General features: G+C 40.3%; 1 protein-coding gene and 1 pseudogene across 2 annotated transcripts in view; one reads left to right on the forward strand and one right to left on the reverse strand.

The window, feature by feature from the left end:
• LOC114897662 overlaps nucleotides 1-8,141 on the forward strand; it is a 47,477-nt pseudogene extending 39,336 nt beyond the window's left edge.
• Nucleotides 1-26,667, reverse strand: part of NRG1 (neuregulin 1) — a 1,014,701-nt gene that overhangs the window by 373,206 nt on the left and 614,828 nt on the right. The gene's annotated exons all lie outside the window — the stretch shown is intronic.

The raw sequence follows: 26,667 nt of genomic DNA on the forward strand, positions 1-26,667 counted from the left end.
ATAAATGTATCTCCAACTCAATGTTCCCTCAGTTGCATTCCAAAATGCCCAGGGCCCTTCCAACTCCACCTACACATAGGAGAATATTTTGGAGGGAAAATCAGAATGGAAAGACACCGTGGTCTTAATGAACTGTAGTTTAATGGCATTATCTTGCAAATTTTACATAACTGTGTAAGCATGTGAACACACACCTAGGACTCCTTGCCTTGGATTCCTGGAAAAGGCCATGTAAGAGAGGATTCTGTAGTTTAGACTTCATTGGCTTCATGGTAAATCCTCAGAGCACAAGGACCTCTGTCCTTCTAGGTTAATCTGTGATAGGGCAATACTAATCCATGCATAGGAATATAAAAATTCTTGAAAATTAAAAAATACATATACTACTAATTGTCAAGAAGTTGACAAACTAAGGTCCCTCTGCATAGGTGATAATTTTCAATGTAAGTTTCCATCAGCCTCCAAGGGTGAATGAATCTCGATGACATGGTTTCCTTACCCAGTTATACACCCGTTTCCATCTCTTATTTTATCTTCGTACTGGGCTACAAGGTAAGCACGATTATCCCCGTTTTACAGATAATGAACCTGAGGATCTTAGACGCTTACGTAGGCTCATCCTGTTTGTAAATATTTTCTTAATTCATCTTCCACCCACCAGACTCTCCAGCAAGGCAAGTGAAAAGAGGGCTGTTTACCCTCCTTGAAATCTTATATCAATAGTTCCTTCAGCCTAGAAACAAAAGGAAGCCCATCTCACCTCTGCCCTCTGCCCCAGTGATTTCTTAGATTTTGTGAACCTGAAATATGCTGATATTCTCTCTCTCTTTTTTAAACAGAAGATGGGGACTCTCTCCTTCACTCAGTCTTTAATTGTTTGATATCGGGGTTTTGTCTTTGGTCCTCTTCTAATTTTATTTAATTATTTTTATATTGAAGCATAGTTGATTTACAATATTACATTAGTTTCAGGTGTACAGCATAGTGATTCATTATTTTTACAGATTATACTCCACTAGAAGTTATTACCAGATAATGGTTATAATTCCCTGTGCTGTACAATATATCCTTGGTGCTTATCTATTTTATACATAGTAGTTTGTATCTCTTAATCCCATACCCCTAATATTCCCCTCCCCACTTCCCTCTCCTCTTTGGTAACCACTAGTTTGTTTTCTCTATTTGTGAGTCTGTTTCTGTTTTGCATATATATATTCATCTGTATTATTTTTTAGATTCCACATAAAAGTGATATCATACAGTATTTGTTTTTCTCTGACATTTCACTAAGCAGAATTTCTCCAGGTCCATCCATGTTGCTGCCAATGGCCGAACGTCATTCTTTTTTATGGCTGAGTAGCATATATATACCACATCTTCTTTATCCATTCATCTGTCGACGGACACTTAGGTTGCTTCCATGTCTTGCCTACTGTAAATAGTGCTCCTATGAATACTGGGGTGAATGTATCTTTTTGAATTAGTATTTTTGTTTTTCAGATATATATCCAGGAGTGGAATTGCTGGATCATGTGGTAGTTTTATTTTTAGTTTTTTGAGGAACTCTACACTGTTCTCCATAGTGGCTGCACTAAGTTACACTCCCACCCACAGTGTAGGAGGGTTCCCTTCTCTCCACACCCCCTCCAGAATTTGTTATTTGTAGACTTTTTGATGACGGCCATTCTGACCGTGTGAGGTGATACCTCATTGTTGTTCTGAGGCCCTCTTCTGACTTTAAACACTCTCCCTGGGTGACCTCATTAATTCCCAAGGCTTTAGAAACCACCTATATGTTCATATATCCCAAATGTATGCCTCTACCGTTAGACCTCTGCTCTGCAGCTACCTATGAATATCTTTAGGATTATCTCTGCAAAATGGAGCATCTATGAGATTTTGAGATTTATCTCCTGCCGGGTTCTTCTTAATTCACTCTACTCCTGTTATGCCGACCTTCTTTAGTATCTTGTAGATAGTTCCATTCCAGTTCAGATCTTCACTTGGTATTTCTTCTTCCTTAAACACTTTTCCACACCTTCCCCATTCATTTGTCCCTTAATACTCAGATCAAATGTGACTTCTACAGGAACACTGTCTCTGACTTCTCTCCCAGAGACAGAGTGGGGAGCTGCTCCCATGATTTTTCTTAAGTGTCATTCCATCAGTGAGTATTATTTTGGGCTGCAATGGTCACAGATCCAACCACAGTGGCTTAAATGCACAAAGGTTTTCTCCCATGTAAAAGAAGTCAGCTGGAGGCTGTCTGGGGCTGATATCCTGGTTCCACAATCACGAGAATCCTGACCTCCTAGTATTCTCAAGGTTACTTCATAATCCAGAATTGCTGCTGTCGCTCCAGCTGTTTCATTAGCCTTCTTGGAAGGGAGGAAAGCTAAAAGGATCCTTCTTCTGGCTTAGTCATTTCCTTATAAGGAGTCCTCTTGGAAATTTCACTGAATACTTACTTATGCTTGTATCTCATTGGCCAGAACTTAGTCATAGAGCCACATCTAGCTACAGGAGAGGCTGGAAGTTTTGGTTTTCTAATCGAGTACAATTAAAGGGTTCTGTTTCTAACGAAAACTGGGGAGATGTTATGCTGGGGTAGGTAACTGGCAGTCTGCCACACCTTTCTGTGTACACATCACACCTCTTTTTAAATTATCTGTTTAATTTTCTGAATCTCCCACTCGGCTGAAAGCTCCAAAGAAGGGAATGTGTTTTATCTATTTTTCTATTCCCAACGCCTGGCGCAGTGGCTGCCAACTAATAGGTCCTTAATAACAATTTAGGAAATAGATGAACTAGTTGTGAGAAAACTATTATTGTTATTAAGCGAATTAACATATTCTATAAGGTGCTAGGAAGAAAGACACTCTCTGCCTTGTAGAAAGGAGAAAGAGGAGGAAGGGCACAAACGGCCACACAATTACGTAATCATGTCAAATTAGATCTTGGTTTATAAAAGCAGGACATGCTGGAAAAAGACCTTCTGTTGAGTGAACTCAATAAAAGGGAAATGAATCTTCAAACATACGTTAACTCATGTCTATTTATGGTGAAGACAGAAAGTGAGTGGAAGACGATATATTATGGACATTCTTGAATGTTCATCACTGTTTTAAAACGTTAGCATTTCATTTTCAGCTGACGTTATTTTCTCTCTTGCTCTCCTGTCTACTTTTAAATACTTTGTTGTGCTCATAGTTTGGGATGATGTATTCTGAGGAGTTTTATAAATCATTTATTTTCTTTCTCACTTATTTCTTCTCTTCTGACAAGTTGTAACTAATGCTCTGGTCCAGGACACAGAACAATGCAATTTCTATCCTCTGGCTGCGTGAAAGCAAGCTCACAAGGCTTGGACTGGAGCTCAGTTGCCCCAGTGAGCACCATCATCGTGCTTCTCTTCCTCCTAAGCCAGCTTCACTAAACTGAGAGACCCTGCCATGATTTTAAACCAGAGTCATAAAAACCAGCATTGAATATTCCTGTGAGAGCACTGCAGACTCCAAGAATACATATTTACATGTTGACTTAATCTATTGGATGTTAGCTCTTTTCACCAAGAGACCTCCCCTTGCAATTTTCAAGGCCTCCTAATATCTTAATAGTTCTCTCTTCAAAAAATTGTTTCTCTTAGATATTGAAAGTGTGTGCTCCTGTGACGGTTATAATCTCTTCATTTTAGAATACATTCTGCCCCACAATGAAATGAAGGAAACGACTTTACTGTCTAATTATTTCCTGTGAGGTGTATTTTCCCAGCTAGACTCCAAATTCCTTGAATTTCAGGATGATGTTTCATGATTTTATATAGCCTGACAATAACGTTGACTACACAGTCAACATCCAATTGCTACTTGTGTTTTGAACCAAGGGTTGTAAAATGAGGATTATGAGGGATGTAACTTATGGTGAACATTTAAACATTTCTCTTCAAGTATTTGAATGCAATATACAATCTTCCCCTTCACGTCTTTCACCAACTGATAAAGCAAGCATTTCTGAAGTGCCCACCAACTCCTGGCATTGCGCTTGGACAGCCTGGATTCATACAGGAGTCAGGCACTGCCTGGGAGGGACCAGACTGTATTCCACTTCTAAGGCCCGGTTTTCTCCTACTAATCATAATCTCCTCGGCATCTCTTACACACACACACACACACACACACACACACATATCCCTTGCCTCTGCCTTCCTTTGAACAGATACCTTCTACACCTTCATCTGGAAGACCATTAACCCTTTGCTGAGTTCACCGAACTTCTCTCTCTAGACCATTTTGTGATCACCCAAGTCCACTGTAGGAACTACAAAAATATGGAAAAACACAAAGGTTGAAATAAAACAACCTATAAAGACACAACCAAGAGGCAGAAAAACCTCTTTTTTGCTAAGCGTTTTGTGAATCTGTTTCTTTCTCCTCTTCCTTCCCTCCCTCCCTCCTTCCCTCCCTCCTTCCCTCCCACCTTCTCTCCCTCCTTCCCTCCCTCCCTCCCTTCCTTCCTTCCTGCTCCTTCCCTGTTTTCTTTTGGGAGGGTGAAACACTAGTTTATATGATTTGCCCTTCTACAGTGGGGACGTTCTATTAAGTCATTATTGTTTTATAAGACCTTTTAATATATACCTTTTATATTTATGGCAAATATCACCTCCTTTGCTACCTGACTTGTAATTTTATAATGTATTTTAACATAAACCTTTAAATTTTTAAAAAATAAATCAAGTCAAGGCTTCCCTGGTGGCGCAGTGGTTGAGAGTCTGCCTGACGATGTGGGGGACGCAGGTTCGTGCCCCGGTCCGGGAGGATCCCACATGCCGCGGAGCGGCTGGGCCCGTGAGCCATGGCCGCTGAGCCTGCGCATCCGGAGCCTGTGCTCCGCAACGGCAGAGGCCGCGGCAGTGAGAGGCCCGCGTACCGCAAAAAAAATAAATAAATTAAAAAAAAATAAATAAATCAAGTCAATCATCCTTTTATTTTAAAAATTTTGTCTTCAATTTATGCTTAGAAAGGGTTTTTCTATTCAAGATCAGATAAATAAGTACATTATTTTCTATAGTTTCTTTTATCTTTTAAATTATCAGATTAAATCCATCTCCCTACCCTCTGTCTCCAGGCAACAACTGAGACAGCTTTCTGCATAGACTAGTTTGCCTTCTTTGGAATTTTAGATAAATGAATTATTCAATATGCACTCCTGTTTGGTCTTCTTTCACTCAGCATAATTATTTTGTATCATTCATGTTGTAGCATTATGTCAACAGTTCATTCCTTTTTAGTACTGTTGTAATAAATAATGTAATTATAATGTAATAATAATGTAATTAGTATTGTATGTACATGACACAATTTGTTTATACAATCATCTCCTGAGGGACATTTGGGATGTTTCCAATTGCGGCCATTTAAAAATAAAGCTGTTATGAATATTTGTGTACAACTCTTTGTGTGCACATATGCTTTCATTTCTCTTAATTAAATACTTAGGAATGGAATGGCTGGATTATATGGGAAGTATATGTTTAACTGATTAAGATGGCTGCCTAAATGTTTTCCTAAGTGGTTGTACCATTTTATGTTCCTGCCAGCAGTGAATGAGGATTCCACTTTCCCTATATCCTTTCTAACACTTACTATGGTCAGTCGTTTAAATTTTAGCCATTAGGATGATCTCATTTTGATTTTAATTTTAATTTCCCTAATCACAAGTGCTGTTTGGCATGTTTTTATGTGCTTTTAGTTATTCATATATTTTTGATGTACCCATTTTTATTGGGCATTTTGTTTTCTTTTTATTGATTATTATAATAAGCAAACTATTACTTTATTATTATAATAAATTATAATTGTCAAATAATATCATTATAATTATAACATTACAGCTTTATAATTATAAATTTATTATAGTTTTATTACATATACAATTATTTTACATTAAAAATCATTATTTTATTTAATTGTACTCTTAATTATTACTTTCTTTTAATTATAAGTACAAATTTAGTATAACTTTATCATTACAATAATTGTTAACGATTGGTAGCTTGGACGTTTGAATCTATTTCATTGGTCTATCTTTTGCTCTATCATGCTATTTTACTTCCTGTAGCTTTATATTATTTTTTCATGTATAGCACTACAAGTTTTTTATTCTTTTTTAATTTTATTTATTTATTATTTATTTTTGGCTGCATTGGGTCTTCATCACTGTGTGAGGGCTTTTCTCCAGTTGCGGCGCGCAGGCTTCTCATTGCGGTGGCTTCTCTTGTTGCGGAGCACAGGCTCTAGGAGCGTGGGCTTCAGTAGTTGTAGCACATGGGCTAGTAGTTGTGGCTCACGGGTTCTAGAGCGCAGGCTCAGTAGTTGTGGCGCACGGGCTTAGTCACTCCATAGCATGTGGGATCTTCCTGGACCCGGGCTCGAACCAGTGTCCCCTGCATTGGCAGGCAGATTCTTAACCACTGTACCACCAGGGAAGCCCGAGTTTTTTATTCTTAACTATCATTTTTTTGGTGAGAGGAGGACCAGGCTATCCTCATCTGTTTATTTCAGAAATTGGTAAAATTTTAAGAAACTCATTTTTTAAAAATCAGAATTGAGCTATATTTTTTATAATTTGGGAAGAAATGAGATGTTTTCAATATTAGGTATTCCTGTCCATTAAAATGGCTCCTTTTCTTCACTCGTTCAATATTGTGGATTTGTTTAATTTCTCGCCCATTTCCTAGTAAGCTAGAAAACTTGAGATCTTTAAGGCTTTAGGACTTCCCATTAGCTTGTCCAATGTCAGCCAACAAGAATCACACAATTTTAGAGACTGAAGCTGGAAGACACTGCAGATCATCATGTCCGATATCCACACTGGCCTATGAGAAAATTAAGCCCAAAGAACTGAAGCACTTCCTTTATATCTAGAGTATGTTATGTCTCAGTGGTGGTCCCTGATTATTACTTTGGTGTCCCTTCTATTATATCACTCTATCTCTCTTATATCTGTTTCCTAAAATTGGCCTCTGTTTTGCTAAGGCCAGTGACCTTGACATGCATTGTATACCCCAAGTTCACTGTGGTAAAAATACCACCTTCCCACAAGTCATGATATATGTGAGGGCAATCTACTTGTCCAGTGTCAAGGTAGCAAGACAGGTAGCTCATGTTAATGTAAAGAGGATGTTGCCTAGTGATATGAATCATGGGCTTCCTGGCCTGGGTGGGTTGGGAGTGGGGGGCCCTCAGATGGAAAGATGGAAGCTTTAAGGCACTTCTGTAAGCTGGTCTTGCTACAGGGTGGAATTATAAGATGTAAAGTGGGTTTCTTTATCATCTTGGAAACATTTTTTAAAGACATTGAGGCAACCACAGAGGGGAGATTGCAGGCTTTTCTAAATGACTAGACCTTACTCATTTAGTAGAGCGGATCTTCGCCTTTTATGGGTCAAAGGACCCTTAGAGAATCTAGTAAAAAAAAAACAAAAAAAACCAATCCACTTTCCATAAAAAGGCACACACATTTCATACAAACCCTGATGGTTCAGAAGGGCAGAAAAATAAACACGTACAAGAATCACTAGTGAAAGCAAACAGGTGACTTTGTGAGCCCTTGGATGAAGGTGAAGGTGAAAATGCAGAGTTGTGTGCAAAGCATGCTGCCTTCAGTGAGGAAAGACACATTTTCTTATATGGGGGAATCTGTCATCATCTACAAGGACGGCTGCTGCTCCAGTAACGAGCGGAGGGGGGCTCGAGCAGGAATCGGTGTTTACTGGGGGCCACGCCATCCTTTAAATGTAGGAATTAGACTTCCTGGGTGGCAAACCAACCAAAGAGCAGATTCATGCAGGCTGCAAAGCCATCGAACAAGCGAAGGCTCAGAACATCAGTAAGTTGGCTCTCTACACGGACAGCATGTTTACTATCAATGGCATCACTAATTGGGTGTAAGGCTGGAAGAAGAATGGATGCAGGACAAGCACAGGGAAGGAGGTGATCAACAAAGAGGACTTCGTGGAACTGGACAGGCTTGTCCAGGGCATGGACATTCAGTGGATGCGTGTTCCTGGACATTCGGGATTTACAGGCAATGAAGAAGCTGACGGATTAGCAAGACAAGGTGCGAAGCAACCTGAAGACTGACCAGGTCCTTTAATTCTTGGAAAAACTTGAGCCAGTGGCTGTTTGTCACCTTTACTTACTGGTGTGAAAAATAAAACTATAGGCTGGACCACTGCAGTCGATAGGCAAAACAAAACAAAACAAAAAAACCCATCTATGGGTTTCACAAGCCCTGCCACAACTCTTCCCAAGGGTTTCATGTTCTCTTAGTTAAGAATTCCTGGGGAAGAAGGAAGTAGTCTGTTAACTATTCTAGCATCATCAGGTAAGGAAAGAGAGAAGAAATAAATTATGTGTATGTGTGAATGTGAGGATGGGAAGTCTAACCTGGGATGCATTAATCAATATAAAATGATTTTTCTAAAAATCTGAGTGAACATGTCCCAGGATCAAAAGAAAAACTTATTTTTTACACTCCTGGAAACAGAGCTCAGGGTACGTCAATTTACTAAGAGTGGATGTGCGACCACGAAATGGGAGGAGGGAACTGAGACAGTAAGAGGTTGAACATTCTCTTTGAACACAAACAACATTGATTCAATAAATATTTACTGACATCTGCTAAGGAAAAGGCACAGTGCTGAGTGGTGAGGACAGAGTGCTTATCTAGAGAGATGTGGTCACTGCCCTCAAGGAAGACACACATGATAAAATCAAAGGGGCTATAACAGTGATTTATTATAATACAGTACTATATTAGTTCTATTACTATACAGCATACTAAGACACAATTTAAATAGTCATTAGTGTTTCTTATTTTACAGATGAGGGAACAGTGGCCTAGAAAGGGTAAATACTCTTACATCCAGGATTAGAACCCAAGTCTCCTTCTCAGACTTTTTTTTTTTTTTTGCGGTACGCGGGTCTCTCACTGTTGTGGCCTCTCCCATTGCGGAGCCCAGGCTCCGGACGCGCAGGCTCAGCGGCCATGGCTCACGGGCCCAGCCGCTCCGCGGCATGTGGGATCTTCCCAGACCGGGGCACGAACCCGTGTCCCCGGCATCGGCAGGCGGACTCTCAACCACTGCGCCACCAGGGAAGCCCCTGTGTGAAACTTCTGAAAATTGTAAAGCAGTGTAGAATTTAAGGAGTGTTTCATTCAATAATTTTTTTTAAAAAAGAAAGACATCTGTTTATCACATCCATTTTGAAATGAGATGTGCATCTTGAGAGCCTCAATCCTGTCACTGCAAGGAGATGAGTCCTGGGAAAGAGGAGAATCAGAAAGGAGATGGCTGAGGAGGAAAGCCAACATGGACCAGCAGCACTGGTGGAGCTTATGACCAGCAGCTACCACTCGGTCAGTCCAGGGGTCACCAAAGACCACCAGTTAGAGCTTCACGTGAGCCTGGCAGCTGAACACCTCCAGGGCTTACCTGTCTATTCCTTTGCTACCCCCAAACACTGCTTATTTCACATAGAAAGAGCACTTCACTCATATAACCATCGCATATGTATCTTACAGCAAACCTAGGACCTCTCTTTCTCATATTTTTTAGTACCTTGTCCTACCCCTCACTTCTAGCCCTGGTTATCTAGAAATATTGCATGAAGTTTCCAAAAGAAGTGCAAGGAGACATTAAAAAAAAAAAAAAGAGGATAAGGAACTATCCCTTTATGCATACCATGTGTGTGGTACCTCAAAGACTCTTCAGAGTGGACCAGTTCTCCTATTTATTCTTTTCTTTTCAGTCTGTACAAACAGTCCCCTATTATAAATTAGGAATGTCTGGTATCATAATCTGGAGAAAAAATTGTTTAGAAAATGTAGTCGTAAGTTCAATGATTTTCCATAAAGACAGATTATTAAGGGGCAGTGAGAAATTTGCATGTCCATGTTGCCTGCCAAGATATGTCCTGTCCCTAGGGAGGCAGAGCCATTAAAAGATGAAACACAGAAGTAAATCAATGGGATTCCGATTCACAACGTATCTTTAAAATAGAATGCCTAAAGGTACCTTGATGGTACTTTATAAATATCATCAATATAAAAGGGAGCTAATGGGTATTTTTCAACTGGGGGAATTCAGAACAGGGAATATCAATACCTTTTACGCTTACTTGGTTCACTCACTAACTCATATATCCTACACAGCGTTATTTAACACCTACTAAATGCACTTTGCTGGGTTACAAAGATGCATAAGATTTGGACCTTGCTCCAAACAAAAGTCTGGTGGCCTTTTTTGAACCATTATTTTTCCCTTCCCAATCCCCCCAAGTTAGCCATCTTTGGAAAACAGAAGTAGTACAACATATGAACTGGATATATTTAAAATGTGACTATTAAAATACTTGTTTTACCTTGGAGTGCATAGTCCCATAAAAGGTATGTTATAGACAGTGGTTGTGTCTCAATCTAGTTTAACACAGAAAACTATTTCACCTAGTATATGCCCCAAATCTATACATATGCTACATGATAGCAGACAATGACATTGATATTATAGTTAGAATTTCAAAACACACTCTAAAACTTAAGTAACTGGCTGTATTTTTTGAGTATAAATTTTAATTCATTGTGATTTTAGAGTATATAAAATATTTTTTAAAAACAGAGAAAAAGGACTTCCCTGGTGGCACAGTGGTTAAGAATCTGCCTGCCAATGCGGGGGACCCAGGTTCAAGCCCTGGTCCGGGAGGATCCCACATGCCACGGAGGAGCTAGGCCCATGAGCCACAACTACTGAGCCTGTGCTCTAGAGCCCGTGTGCCACAACTACTGAGCCCGCATGCCACAATTACTGAAGCCCACACGCCTAGAGCCCGTGCTCCGCAACAAGAGAAGCCACCGCAATGAGAAGCCCATGTGCCGCAACGAAATGTAGCCCCCGCTCGCCACAACTAGAGAAAGCCCGCGCGCAGCAATGAAGACCCAACACAGCAATAAATAAATAAATAAATAAGCTTTTTAAAAAAAGAAAAAAATCATTCATCATAAACAATGTAGAAAAACCTGTTAATATTTTGACTGAAAAATAGATCTAAGGTATGAGGGAAATTTCACTCTAGTGGGATGAAAAGGTAAAGGGAAATATTTGAGTTGACCCTAAAGGGGTCAAAAGAGTGATGGCATTGGTTTCTTCATGGTTTCTTCATGTTACTTTCAAATATTTCCAGGGACATCCGGACACTCACCTTTGTTCATGACAAATTTTATTTTGTGGTCAAGAAAGGAGAAGAGAAGATGGAAAAGACCAGAAAGTGGTGTGAGAAGAGGTTTTCCTGAAATAAACAGGAAATAGGTGGAAGTGAGATGGAGAAAAACAAAACAAAACAGAAGGGGCTTAGACAGGATGTCTAGGTAGATATGAGAAGGAAATTGATTCTTGGAGCTAAGATTAACTGTGCAGCGATAACTAAAAGGGAAAAGGAAAGTAGGTGTGTGGACCACTCAAGCAACCTTTTGAAGTAATTGGCAAAAGATGGGATCACAGGATTCCAACCCAGTTACCAGGTGGCAGCTTGGATGCCAAACAACTTGGAAGAGAAAGAGGAGCATATGCAAATGCAGCCCACAGCTTAGATGTGACCTTAAATGGACAAATGTGTATCTGTGAGCCTCTCTAAAAAGGCCTTCCTATATTCATGCTTGTTGAGTTTCAAGCTTGTGTTCTTTGAGAAAGCGACATTTTAAAAACAACTTTGTAGTCACGACCATTTCAGACTCATTAATTTCACCCTTCATCCTCATCACTCTCACAGCATGGAATCTTGCAAATACTGTTTTGTCTAACCTTCCTCAATCTATTTAATGCAGAACATTAAAACCATTTCTTGCGCATTAAAAATCTTGGTTGCAGATCTTTGTGTTTCAAAAGGACATGGAAAAGCAAAACTACACCAAACAAGAGAGGATTTCAGTTGCATAAATTTCCCATAATTTCGTTACTATACGAGGTGTCAATGAAGAGAGCTCAGGAATCTGGGCTGCCTGAATCAATTTGTTATATGAGGTGCATGTGAGTTGACAATGAACTTCTACCAATATGTATTGAAAATTTTGGGTTCCTGGGGATCATATTCAAGACCCGGCAGGGGACTTCCCTGGTAGTCCAGTGGTTAAGAGTCCACCTTCCAATGCAGGGGATGTGGGTTCAATCCCTGGTTGGGGAACTAGGTTCCCACATACCGCCAGGCAACTAAGCCCATGCACCTCAACTACTGAGTCCGTGCACCAGAACTACTGAGCCAATGCACCACAACTAGAGAGCTCGCGTGCCGCAACAATGGAGCCCACGCACTCTGGAGCTCACACCCCGCAATGAAAGATCCCGCATGCCACAACGAAGATCCCGCGTGCCGCAACTAAGACCCAACGCAGCCAAAAATACAAATAAATAAATATTTTTTTAAAAAAAGACCTTGCAGGATTCCTATTCATAATGAGTCTATCATCAAAACAGGGGCCTCCAGAAAAAGAGATCAGCATATGTGAAATAACACTAACTTACAAATATATCATTAATTTATTTGAAGGGGAAAAAGTCTGCCATGGATTATGGTAATTAATTAAATTAATTGGAGAACAGATTGAGCTAAATATGAATATTTTTTCCAGAGATGCTCCCTAATGTTTGCTTAAAGCAAGACATGGCTTTTGAAGAACTGTCCTATTTCCATTCAAGGACTCTAGAGAGCCAGCTGTCTAGCTTTAGCTACCCATCTGCATGTGTGTGCATGCTTATGTCCACTCAAAACAGTTTTGGACATACACATAACAAATATCAACAGTGTTTCATTCAGGACAAGAGAATTAAAGGGAAGGAATAAAGGGTAAAATAAGGAGAGAGATTTTAGTTTTTCATGTCCTATATATCCTTCCATTCTGTTTGAGTTTTCCATGTGAATATGTAAAAAATAACCACTTAAATATAAAAACACTCATACATTGTGCTCCAGTGAAAATACAAAACATCTGGGCCTCTGTTCTTGCTTGATAAAACACTGGGAGGAAGAGTCCCTTTGGGGCCCTGACTCCGCCTACCCATGTAGGAACAGTTGAGGCACTCAAACTGTCCAATCGCTTTAAGCAGTAGCCATGGCAGTCTGAATTTTCCTCATGCTTTTGGAACTTTGAAATGACAGAAACAGGATAACTATGGGGTCACCACTCACACATGAAGAACTCAGTATCAAGTCGAAAAAGATGGAGTCCTTTGTGGATCCATTTGAATGGTTAGCTTCCAGACTATGATTAGCAGGTCTTACTTACCATTTCCTGAGCAGCAGAATATATAATACATTAATTGTATAATAAATGTCAATGTCTACTACACTAACATCTAACAATAAACTAAGTGGCTTTTATATTGTGAATTGCCAAGTGAACTCCGTTGAGTTTTCTGCAGAGCTAAGATGTGGTTCTTTCCCAATATAATTTTGAAGTGCATGGATCTGGGATGCACTGATGTGAGGGAGGCACATAAAATACTTGCCACTTCTAAGAACTCAAATGGGTGCAGTTAAAATGGAAGTGATTCCAGGTACACAAGTGCCACCTTCCCATATTTTGAGGAGGAGCCCTGACCTGTATTTTTAAGTTCCTTTAGTAATTTTGATGTGTTTCAGGGTTTAGAAACGAATCTACCTTGCCTTGAAGGAATTCCTAGGCGTTACAGTGGCCTTTCTGTAAAGATCACCACCACCAGGCTGTTACCAACCTGGAGAGACTGAGCATTTTTTGAGCTACAATTTCATATAGTACAACTTTCTTCTAATGGACTCCTTTTGACCAGGATTGAATTTTTAAAATCACATCGTATAGAATCTGATGGCATGAGAAAACTGAGCTCAGAACGGTGTGACGTCTGATGTAGCATAAGATAACTGTTAAATTTTTCAACAATTTCTTACATACATAAAATTAGGGCCTAAAGAATTTTCCTAATAAAGCCAAAATCTGTGCATCTTTGGTGAGCAAATCTGTCATGGGATGGTTAAAGATTTCTCATAAAAGTCTCTGATTCATGACGATGAAGCATCAAGTAATAAAAACAGATTCACCACTACCACCTTCCCTTTTACTTCCGACTGCCATGAGCTGCCAAGGTGATCGCTCTGCAAATCCGCCTGTTAGGCCACTGAGGCTGTGTGTATGTCATGCCTAAGTGGACATTTAATGTTTCTCAAGTTCCTAGCAGGAAGGACCATCAGCAAAGGCATAAACAAACTAGAGCACTCTTTAAATTTCTGTTATGAAAGGTAAACATTTGCTAATCTATGGAAGACTTTATACTAGGTTTCTAAATTTGAGGATGTAAAAATATCAACTAATCCCGACCGTGAACTTCACACAGAATTAGAAAATTAAATCTGATGGTATTCTCTATAAAACATTCAGGATCACAAAGAAGGTTTAACAAGTTGGATTAAATACATAAAATAAAAGCTGACAGGAAATTAAACCAAATACTAATTCTATGCTATCCTTTGACACCTTTTCTGAGGTTTGTATTTGGAAGATGATATTTACAGACAGTCAAAACAAGCTGGCCAAACAGTTTCAAAGTCCTATGTGACTGACTCTTCAGCATAAGGCAGTCTAAACGGTTAAATGAACTTTTTCCTCTTCGAAACAGATGATTTTGGCATTGTAAAACTGTCACGTCTATCCACAACTTCAAAATGAGGTCGGGGGGGGGGGCGGTTCCAGAAACAATTCCAGAAGACAATTTATTTTTCTTATTCTTAAAGATCTCATCACCATCAATTAGTATTCATTAATCATCCCAGCCTGCTCTGTAGAACTGAAACGCCTCCTGCCTGAATCTAAGCCCATCTACCTTTGATGTACACAGTGGTAACACCTCATTTATTCTGCATTGTTAGGGAATGAAGTGATGCATGTCAGAGGATTTTCTAGAAAACAGATGCTTGTTTGTTTTTTACAAAGAGGCCTCTACTTTTATTCACCATGTTTAAGTGAAACCTTTCTAACATGTACCGAGATTCACCCGTATTCTTAAATATGTTACGGGAAACTTAACATAACATTAATCATTAGCATAAACTTAAGCTAAAAACTTCTAAAGTTGTTGTTAGGAGACATCAGTAATTTAACAACATTATCAAGAGGCAGCTGAGAGGTTGGAGTGGAATTTTCTGGGGAGGCAATCGAGCGCTGGCATTAAGAAACTAGGCTGCAGTGGACCCGGGCTCTGCCTCTGATCAGCTGTGCAAACTTCATCAGTTATTGAAGCTTTCTGCCCAGTAGTTTCCTCATTAAAATAGTAACAACAGCACTCACTTATTGAATTGTTGGAAAGATGAAATTCTCGCAAAAGACTTAGACCAGTGCCTAGCACAACATAAACAAATCTTAGCGCTTGTGATGGTTAGTCTTGCTTTCATTTTTTACTGTTTTATAGGAAATCTGTTCTATTCTGGGAAACCGGGTACCATGTTTGCATATAATAGAGCATAAACTGAGCTTAAAGCAGGAAGTCTATGAGCTATTTTGGCTGCTTCAAAATGGTTTTCATTTAGAACTTTTTAAAAATTGTAGTAAGAACATTTTATAGGGGTTCTACCGTGGCAATAAGTTTTGAAGTGTACAATGCAGTACCGTTAACGATGGGCACAGTGTTGCAGAGCAGCTCTCCAGAAGTTATTCACCTTACAGAACTGAAACTTTACAACCGCTGAAGAGCAATTCCCCATTTTCACCTGCTCCCAGCCCCTGGCAACTGCCATTCTACTCTCTTGCTTCTATGAGTTTGGCTACTTTAGATACTTACATAAGTGGAATCATAAAGTATCTGTCCTTCTGTGACAGGCTTATTTCACTTAGCATAATGTCTTCAAGATTCATCTATGTTGTCACGTCTAGTAGGATTTCCTTCTTTTAAAAGGCTGCGTAAAATTCCATTGTATGTATATACCACATCTTCTTTATCTATTCATCTGTTGATGGACATTTAAGTTGCCTTCATATCTTGGCTATTGTAAATGATGCTGCAATGAATATGGGAGTAAAAAGTATCTCTTCAAAACCCTGACAACAATTTTTTTGGGGAATATACTCAGAAATTGGACTGCTGGATTATATGGTAGTTCTATTTTAAATTTTTTTCTGTACTGTTTTCCGTAAAGGTGGCACTAATTTACAGTCTTACCCACCCTTTACAGTCCCACCAACAGTGGGAATTTCTCATCATTCTCGCCAAATTTTGTTTTTTGGATAATAGCCATCCTAACAGGTGTGAGGTAATATCCCCTTGTGGTTTTGATTTGCATTTCCCTGATGATTAGCGATGCTGACCATCTTTTCATGTACCCGTTGGCTAATTGTATTTGTTCTTTGAAGAAATTTCTATTAAAGTCCCTTGCCCATTTTAAAATCTGGTTATTATTATTTTTCTCTTCTTATTTGTTTTTCTATTGAGTTGTAGGAGTTCCTTTTATATTTTGGACAGTAACTCCTTATCAGACATATGGTTTCAAATATTTTCTCTCATTCTCTTAACTTAGAGATTTTTGACTCTGCCCCAGAATGTGCAAATTTCTGGATACCTAACCCATTAAAAAACACCCACGCATGAACATGAACTCAAGTAACTTGGAGATGGACTTGGCTGAAACAGCCTTTTTAAAATATTTTTTTATGAATGATATCATTAACAAAAAAAAAACAAAGGGAAGGGTTAGGACAAAACAAATGGCATTAAAAATTGCAAAGCAGAGGCTCACATAGGATACATTACTTTCAAGCATTTTTGATATCAAATATTTTAAATTGATATACTAATTACTCTTTTATACATTCACTCAAATAGGCCTTTACTTTCACATGGTATAAATTACTTTAGCTGGAATTACATGGGTTACTATGACTAAAATGGCACTTAAAAATAGTTTGTAATAGTTTGTTCACTAATGCAGAAATACTTCTTTATGCTTTGGAAGTCACAAGATTCCTTTAAAAATGTTCCTGCCTTTCCCTTACCTATTTTCGAACACTGCAACACGGTTCTGTTTAAAAACTGAGATTATAGGACATCTAGCAGCTCCTGAGCTTAGGACACAGACAATAAACAAATGAGGTTAGCCAGCTTACTCTGCCCATGCCTGTATGGTTTGGGCAACTAGGCAGGAATTAAGGCAGCTTTAATTGAACTGCTACTCTTGGTTTTATCCTTGGGCCTCACAGACCACAGGATCTGTAGAACCTCAAACCTGCCTTAGAAATCTAAGAGTCTAAAGACCCTGATGGCCAAAGACTTCATTCCTATGACCTTACACACTTATGCAGAACCGGCAGATGATATAATGTGGGTTTCACCCACGAGATTCCCGGTGTTTCATTTTTTCCGAGCGAATAACTCCTCTCTACTCTCTGCCGAAGGATGCTAATTGTCGATGTGGCTGCTAAATGAACAGGTTTAGGAAGTACTTTGATTTCCATGAAAGTAACATATTCTAGAAATACAAAGTGCATAGAACCCTCTTAAACATGACTCATGATTGGAGATATGTCTGGAATCCAGGTTTCTTCGTGCCCTCCTGGAACAAAGCACATGTATACAGATGAAGCTGAGCTTAAAACAGGAAGTCTCTAGACCTTTACCCACTGGGTTTTGGAGATACATGTAAAAATGTAGACACACTGAAGTAAATGATCTGAGCTGAATCTACAGCGTTTAGGTATTGTCCAGGGGTTGGCAAAGTTTTGCTGTAAAGAGTCAAACGGTTGATAAGTTATGTTTTACGGGCCATATGATCTCAGTTGGAACTAGTCAACCAGGCTGTTTTACGGCAGAAGTAGCCACAGACAGGATGGAAACAAATGGTCATGGCTCTGTTCCAATAAAACTTTATTGACAAAACCAGGTATCAGGTCAGATTTGGTCCATTGCTGCAGTTTGTTGACTCCTATTATAACAAAAGATGTATAGGGTGCATGGTCTAAGAGATTGAGTTAGAATCCCAGCTCTGACATTTATTCTCAGAAAGTTTAGAAAGTTCTTAAACTTTTGGAAAGTTCTTAAACTTTTCTGAGGCTCCATTCTTTGTGATAAGGAGATAACAATACCTAGTTCAGGGGCCTGTGATGAGGATTATATGAGACAATGAGTGTAAAGCGCTGAGCTTGTTGGCTGGCACATCCAGCAAACTTATGTGGTACATATCAGTTCCTTTGCATAATTCCATTCCTGCTTCCTTAAGACGTCTTCTACCAGAAGGAAGTACATCCTTGTACCAGGTTTACAGGACCCTAGCAACACCAACATCAAGTCTGGTTACCAAAGGGAGGTAGGCAGACATGGCACTCCTATAAAATAGTCATGAGAAGATGAAGCACAGAACGAGGTTTTTTTTTTTTTTTCCTACAGGATTTGTCAGATACTGTACCATCCTAATACCTTTCAATTTCAGAATGGATGAATTGGGCCAGAATCGCCCCTGTCATTAAGCCTGCCTAAGCAGATGACACAGCCCCAAACAGGACAGAATGTGTGTGTATGTGTGTGTGTGTGTGTATGTGTCTGCATGTATGTGCACATGTATGTGCATTGTTTTAAATGCTGTACACTATGAACTATGACACGAATATAATATTACACGGCTAATAAATGCATGCGCACTGTGCAGCCACATTTCTCATTTCCCGCGCCCATATATCTAGCTCGACGACGGAAGTCCTAGGACCACCCCCATCTCACCCTCCAGCAACCAAGGGACAGGAGAAAACCAAGTTTTCTTGAAATCGTTCCTGCCTGACTTCTAAAAGCCATTGCCTCAGACCTCACCAAGCACATTTTTTAGATAACATGATCCCTATTGAGATTACAAGCTATTTTTAAAAAATAGAAATGGTAAATAAAAACTTTCTCATTGAGGGTATTTTTTATTCCCAAGCTTACAAACAGTATTTCATGAAACCTCCAATGACCAGGTGAAGTTGACAGGAAGATAAACTCCAGAGTCAGGCTGCCTGGGTTGAAATCTTCCCTCTGCTACTGAATGACTGTGACCACAGGCAAATTACTAAACCTCATTTTCTTTGCCTGAGAAATTCCTATTTCATAAATTAGTTGTGAAGATTAAATTAGATAATGCATGGAGCGTTCTTAGGGTATCTAACATATGAAAAGTCCTCAATAAGTGTGAGTTATTGTAATTGTTATCATCCCCACTTAATAGACATAAACAACAAAGCACTAAGAGTCATGTGATCTTCTGGATGTTTGCCTGGGAAGGTCCTGCTAGGACCAGAGCTCAGACTTGGTCTTCCACACCACCGCATGAGGACCGCTCCTGCATGCAGTCTATCAAATCACATGACCTTTTTAAGTCTATGCTACCATATTTAAAGTATTTCACTGGTGAAGATGCTTATTCTCATTAATTTTAAACTCTAATTCAAGAAGTCAGAGAGAGAAAGTGAGTGCCTGGGATGTAGGGACACAGGAGAGGAAATGATGAATTCGTTTTTGTTTTTTTTTTTTGTGGTACACGGGCCCCTCTCACTGTTGTGGCCTCTCCTGTTGCAGAGCGCAGGCTCCGGACGCGCAGGCCCAGCGGTCATGGCTCACGGGCCCAGCCGCTCCGCGGCACGTGGGATCTTCCCAGACCGGGGCACGAACCCGTGTCCCCTGCATCGGCAGGCGGACTCTCAACCACTGCGCCACCAGGGAAGCCCCTGAATTCGTTTTTATGGTTACTATTAGATTACCATTTGAATTGTCTCCATCCTTTTTATTAACAATATGCATCCAGGATGCACACCCAACTTTCTTTTTGCTTTCAAACTTGTCAAATCCAGGTAGGCTGCTTAGGGCGGGAGCACACGCAGATAATGGCAAGAAGAAAAACGAGGTTTCTATTCTCCTCTTTGAAACACCATGACTCCGCAGAATGACAGTTACCTGGCTGCCACCTCTCAATGCCAGTCACTCTAACTGACAGCGGATTTGACTTTTTCATCTACTTTATCAGGGATATCTATTCCTTATCTTGTTTCTCCCTTCTTCAGTGGATCTGAGCTCCGAACTCCCCTGGAAGCTCCTTTGACAGGATTGAGCTCCCAAGGGCTTAACTAGAGACTTGAAGTCAGAGGAAACCATTGCGGTGAGATGCTTAATACTTGAGATGCTAATAAGCTTAAATAGAAACATCCTCCGGATTACAGAATGGGCACCTTGGCAGCATGTTTGAACTTTTCCAAGTATCATTCCACCAGGTGATAAAAGATTTCACTGAAGAATGACAGCAACTATATGTTTATAAAATGCCCCTGCATTTAAGGATGTGAAGACGCCCCGTAAACTATCAGTCATTTTTCTCTTACTGAAAAGTCTGGGGCTCACTGAGAATGAAATTTTTCCAAGGTCTCATAAAATCAGCACTAGATTTGAGAAGTCCAAGTTGTCTGAGAAAAGAATCCAGTGCAATCCACCTGACTGCTTGATTTCCCACCATCCTTTTCGCGTCCACATAAATGTTTCAAGGCTAACTTTCCTGATGAGCATGAAGGCTGAGCATTTATCAGACACATTGGATAGCTGTAGAATATTACATAATTGTATGGCATGCACCAAGTTAAGACTGTACAGCAACCCATCTCAACCAAAATAAAGAAGGTAGACTTCACCTCACGGTAACTCCTGTTAAAGGGGAGAAAACAAGTGGGAGAAATTCTAATGATGCGTTACACTTGCCCTAAAATTTCAAGTGACACATTGGATGCCTTAAGGCAGACGTTGAGAAATCTTTAAATTTCGGGCACTGTGTATTACAAGCCTATTAGGAACAAATTAGGTTATATATGAAAAAGTCCTAATAAAGCATAGTACTGAGAGCCAGGAGAAAAAAGCTCTAAATTTGGTCATACTAATAACTAGATCTGTGACCCCAGGTAAGGCATTTCAATCACCTTTCATAAGCCTTCTCATTCCTGAGACGATGACTAGCCTAGGTGACACCTATAGATCTTTCTAGCTCTGGCACTGTCACAAGAAAATAGACTTGGTAGCTTGCAGGATATCAGGCTTGGCACTCAGGACTGCTATGTAATAGGTGATGTGCCCTTTTGTCACCTCAGGCATTCCATTCTTTACTGTTTCAACTTTTCTTTCCCTCAGTAACCCTCTTTGTTTCTTCAGCCACTCAGGGTCCTACTCTCAATCAGAATTTGATTCCAAGGAAGGGACAGAACTGATCCATTACGTGTTCATATGAAGTTAAGGCCATGCGGTCCTTATTTAAAGGCATGAGAGCTTTAAGTCTGAAATCCCCCTAATTTCGTGTGGCCTCCACCTCAAATGTGGATCGTAAATCCAACCACCTCTCTGTGTTCAGTGACACCACTTTAGTTTTGCCGCCATCATGCTTCACCTGGACGCTGCCACAGAGTCACAATTGTTCTCTCTGCCGCCTCATCTGGTCACACAGCAGCCTTACTGCCCTTCACAAGGTCCATTCGATCAGCTAAGCCCCTTGCCGAAATCCCTCAAATGACTTCCCATTGTATTTAGAATAAAATCTCAACCCTACCATGGCCTACAAACGCCTGTGTAACTTGATCTCAGCCAGTCTCTTCCATCTTTTCCGTTCGTTCCTTGGGTCACAGAGACTTTTTCTTTTTTTAATTTTTTGAGCACACTGGACTCATTCCTGCCTTTGGGGCTTTTCACTTCTTATCCTCTCTGCCTAGACCCCTCCTGTCCTATAAACCTCAGGTCCACCTGAGAGGAATGTTGACACAACCTCATTAGCGAACCCCCTGACTGCACCTGGTTATTCTTTCTCTGCCCCACCGCTGCTTTGTTGTCTCTCACTGATCAGTGCTTGAAATTATCCTATTAATTGTGTATTATCTGCACCCCCCTCACTAGAATATAAGTGCGATGACCTTGCCTCTCCTGACCATCATTCTATTTCCAGTGCACTGATAAGTGTCCAGTACAGAGTAGGCCCTCAACAAATGTGTGATGAAGGAGAAAGGTAGTAGATAACAGAAGAAGGAAAAGAAGTGAAATAAAAAAGTTTTTATCCTCTAAGACCACATGAAGAAAGTGCTCTGAATTAGGTGACTGATCTTAAACGAGGTTCTTGTATGGGCAAGCCATGATGTCACTTGTTTTACACTTAGTGACGGCCTCCTTTGGGTGTAGTTTCAGGTGTGGGGATATGTGTCGTGGGTGAAGGGGGCATGCCACAGTGCCCTTGTCTTCCTGGCTTTGTACTTTTCTGTATCAGATGCTCAGGGACATGATCTGGCTACGTGTGTTTCTTTGTGAGGCCCACAGGCCTCTCAGCATGGTGACGAGACGGTACCCCTTGAGCTGTATTTCTTTCAGATATGTGTCTGAGAGGAGGTGTTATGACCAAGGTCCAAAACAAGATAGTGACAAAACAAGGAGAGAAGTATATCTTAGTACCAATTGTACAACAATTGCACCAGAGCTGGGACTATAAACTCGGGCTCTATGAGCCAGTCTGTCAGACATTATCTTATTTATGGAAAAAACTTATGGAAAGCCTACTTTGTGAGCCACTGACTTCTTTAGTCCTTCTCGCATATAATTTATTTCCCAGTTCTGGGGAGCCTTTCAGTGTAGAGGCTTTCAGAAGAGTCTCCTTGGTGGTTTTTAGGTCCTCAAACATTACGCATATTTTATTAAATATGAATAACTGTATACTTCTGGCCTACAGAGGAAAGTCTGGCCCCAGGGTAACAGTGGATCGGTGAAGAACTGCCACTCAGAGCTTTACGGGCATTGCATGTGTGGAGACATCGCAGAATAACAGGATAACTGTTTGCACTTCTTAATCACAATTGTTTTCTGGAAAGGATTTGATAAGCTCACCCACACTGGATAATAAATGAATTGTAAGATTTTGGAAAGACTTGCGTTAGCAACATGAGGAAGGCTCCATTGCCTTAAACCGTAAGAATAAAGCTGTAATGGGAAATTTTCAGGCAATTAAGGAAATAGGTTTATATGTCTAGAGGCAGAGGTTTCTACACAGCATTTCTGAAAGTCTCTGCAGACTGCCTCCTACTTTTCTTAACATCTATCTTCTTATCTGGAAAATGGACATCATAACACTGAACTTTCAGGGCTGTTGTGAGACAAATACATTTAAAGTGCCCACCAAGGGGAGTGGAGCTGACACCGAGCTCCACAAAGGGCCCTGCCTGTTGGTGTTGGAGGGCTGTGAGCTCAGCCCGCTGTGGGGTCTGGGAAAATAATTTCTTTGTGTTTTGCCCTCCTTTATTCATAACATTTACCATGCTTCATCATCTTTCTAGCTTAGGGCAGAGAACAGAAAACAAAAATATCAAAGTATCAAAACATCAATTTTAACAATTAGCCTGTTGGTCTGGGTACACTCCACTCCGTGAGTGCCCAGCAGATATCTATTCTACTTCCTCTCCATTTTTACATGTCTTGCTTTTATAAAACAGGGCCTTTTCAGTTACCAGATTCTAGGGAGAAATAACTGGGAAAGGCCCTAGATCTTACATGCCTAAAGGCTCTGGAATGTCGTGGCTTTTATTTTTCTTAGCCGGAGGGCATACAAATATTTAACTGTGAATCATCTGAGCTGGGACTTCCTTATAGTAACAGTGGCAGGACTTGGAGAGCCTTTCTTTTGTCAACGTCTGGATAATCAGGGGCCTCAGAGGATATTTACTCAACTACTGATCAGAGCCCTTTGCTCCTCCTTTTCCGAGGAAGTGCCCTCTGGAAAGTCTCAGTGCTCCCAGATTATTTTTTCTAAGATGCCAGTGAGCTTTTTAATATTAAAGGGTCCTGGGCAGTTTTCATGATTCCAATGCAGAACATTTTTACTTTTTCTATACTCATTCATTCAACAGATATATTTGAACAGCTTCTACATGCCAGACACCGAGAAGACTACTAGCGAAAAGGATGAAAAAGACGAACTCCAAACCCTAAAAGTTAAAAAAAAAAAAAATCACAGTCTTAGAGGTGATATAGATGAATTAAAATAGAAGACCTAAGTGCTGTGACTTAGCATAGGACAGATTCAATGGGATCAAATGAATGAATGTTACTAACTGTGCAGGAGAGTGATCAGAGAAGATTCGAGAAAGTTTTGCAGAGGAAGAAGCATTTCAACAACGGAAAAGATGAGCAGAAATTACCAGTGGGAACTGTGGGGATAAAAAATGTTACTCCAAGCTGAGGGATGACGAAGACCTAGTCGTATGAAAGAACGTATGTGTTTACAGGGCTGGCAATAGCTTAGTGAGGGCAGAACTGATACCGAGAAGGACCCTGTGGGCTCCTGGGCACGAAGCCTTTTTTGTCCCCCCCCATTTCTTGTCGGCAAGACTCCAGCCTCCATGACCTTCCCTGAGTCCCAAAGGGCAGATTCGAGCAGTTGCTAATCAGGGAGGAGCAGCCAAGAGACCACCTGAGGCGAGATTCAAGGGACCAGAGAAGCTAATCAAGTTTAGGAGACGGACCACCTGAGACCCTGCACACACCCTAACCTTGTCAGCGACCCCACCCTTGAACCGTTGTTATAAAGCCCTCCTCAAATCCTCCAGCAATGGGACACAGTTTTCGAGGCAGGAGCCCACTGTGTCCCCCTTTGCCCGGCAAAGCAATAAAGCTATCCTTTTCTACTTCACCCAAAACTCCGTCCCCAAGATTCAGTTCAGCACCAATGCAGAGAGGCTGTGATTTTGGCATCAGAACATGCATTTTGTACACAGTCAGAGCAGGGAAACGGGCTGGGAAAAATAGGGACCAGATCCCAAAGCTCAAGGTTTCTGAGGAGTGAACCGTGTGTGGATAGAGGTGTTTTAATAGTGCTTCAAAGGTAGGTGGCTTTAAGCAAACATTTTATATGAAAAACGGATTTTTCATCAGTCAAAAAAATAAGGACACTTGTTTAACTTTGAAAATATGTATTACATGAAATTTTTAAACTGTAGGTTCTTCTCCTACATTTAAATTATAGTTCCCTTACTAAAACTGTATTTATTCAGTATTCATTCGGGATCACACTCATTTCATAAATTAAGGAAAAACTAAGTTTAGTTTTTGTAAGCATCTGACTTCTATGGATAGGACTCCATTTAAAAAAATTCAATAAATATTTATTCAGGGGGTCTCACTGTGCTCAGCACAGTGTCTGAAAGACATAGCAAGAGTCCAGACCCTAAACCCAAGTTAATGTCATAGGACAGGAGCTAAATGCACTGTGGCGTCAATGTCATGTCTCTGGTGAAAAGAATGAATGAGGGCTTTGCCTAGTGACTTGGAGGGACTGTGGAGTGAGAACAGCAACACACACAAAGTTACACTTAGTATCATCCCATTTTTGAAAAACCAATAATTCCATGAATGTAAATGAGACATGAGGCCACGAGAGAAGAAAATAAATGGATTTTTTTCACACATCGATTTTTAAGGCATCTTACCAGGACAGGCAACTCTGGGAGGAGGAGGGCAGATAAGATGCATGATTTAAAAAAAAAAAAAAAAAAAAAGATGATATGGTCCCATTTAACTATCTGTGTGGGTGTGGGTGGGTCGTACATTAAACAAATGCATGAAAGGATAAAAACCAAAATTTTAATGACGATTATTTCATGCTCAGGGTAATAGGACTCTAGGGAATCTTTCCTTCCTTCAGCATATTTTAGGCATTGACTTAATTTTCACAATGGGCAAGTACTATTTATATAATAAAAAAGCTATTTTTACCACGAGAGGTAGGGAGTTCACAGACCAGCTAGCAAAGGACAGAAAGGCTGTGTGGCGCAGTGGCTAACTGCATCTACCGTGGAGCCTGACCCCCGGGGCTTGAATCCTAGCGCTTCTTATTAGCTATGAGACCACAGGAAATGTAGTCAATTCCCTATGCCTCAGTTCTCTGACCTATAAATTGGTCAAAATAATAGCACCTACCTTCATGGCGTTTCATGAGGATGACACAAATTATCATTTGTAAATCACTTAGATCAGTGTCTGGCACACAGGAGAAAGTACACAGGTGTTTGTTACATGAAATAAATAATTGTAATAGAGTGTCCTAAGTGCCATGACTAAAATCTCCAAGGAAGACTAGGGGAGCACACAGAAAAGTGACTGGTTGGATCTGGGGTCTGGTCTAGAAGGGGGTCAGGGAACCTTCTCAAAGTAGAATAAACCTGGACGAATGGTGAGGTCATTTAACATTCTACTTGGACTTAGCCAGAGAGAGAACGGGAAAGGAGGTATCCCAGGGAGCAAAGAGGACAAATCAATGGCTCAGGTGAAAGAGACGCTCTTGCGTCTGTTTTTTGTTTGTCTGTTTTACCAACAGCGTGAAAGAGAGCAAGGTGTTCACGTCTAAAGAATGGGATCTAAATGTGCTGGCTGCCCCATCAAGGGCTGAAGAATTGCCATCCTTCTTTTACCTCTACTGCATTTTTTTACTTCCTTCATCACCCTCCTGCCTGAGATGTTTCAGTTCCATTTGATATTGTCATCATTCACTGAATGAGTTGATCGAAGGTACTGATCAAAGGCTTGTGCACTTTTTGAAAAGCCCACACACCTGTGTAATTTCCTAAGAC

This window comes from Monodon monoceros, unplaced genomic scaffold, assembly GCF_005190385.1.
Source record: "Monodon monoceros isolate NGI ecotype Baffin Bay Population unplaced genomic scaffold, NGI_Narwhal_1 Super_Scaffold_17, whole genome shotgun sequence".
NCBI lineage: Eukaryota > Metazoa > Chordata > Mammalia > Artiodactyla > Monodontidae > Monodon > Monodon monoceros.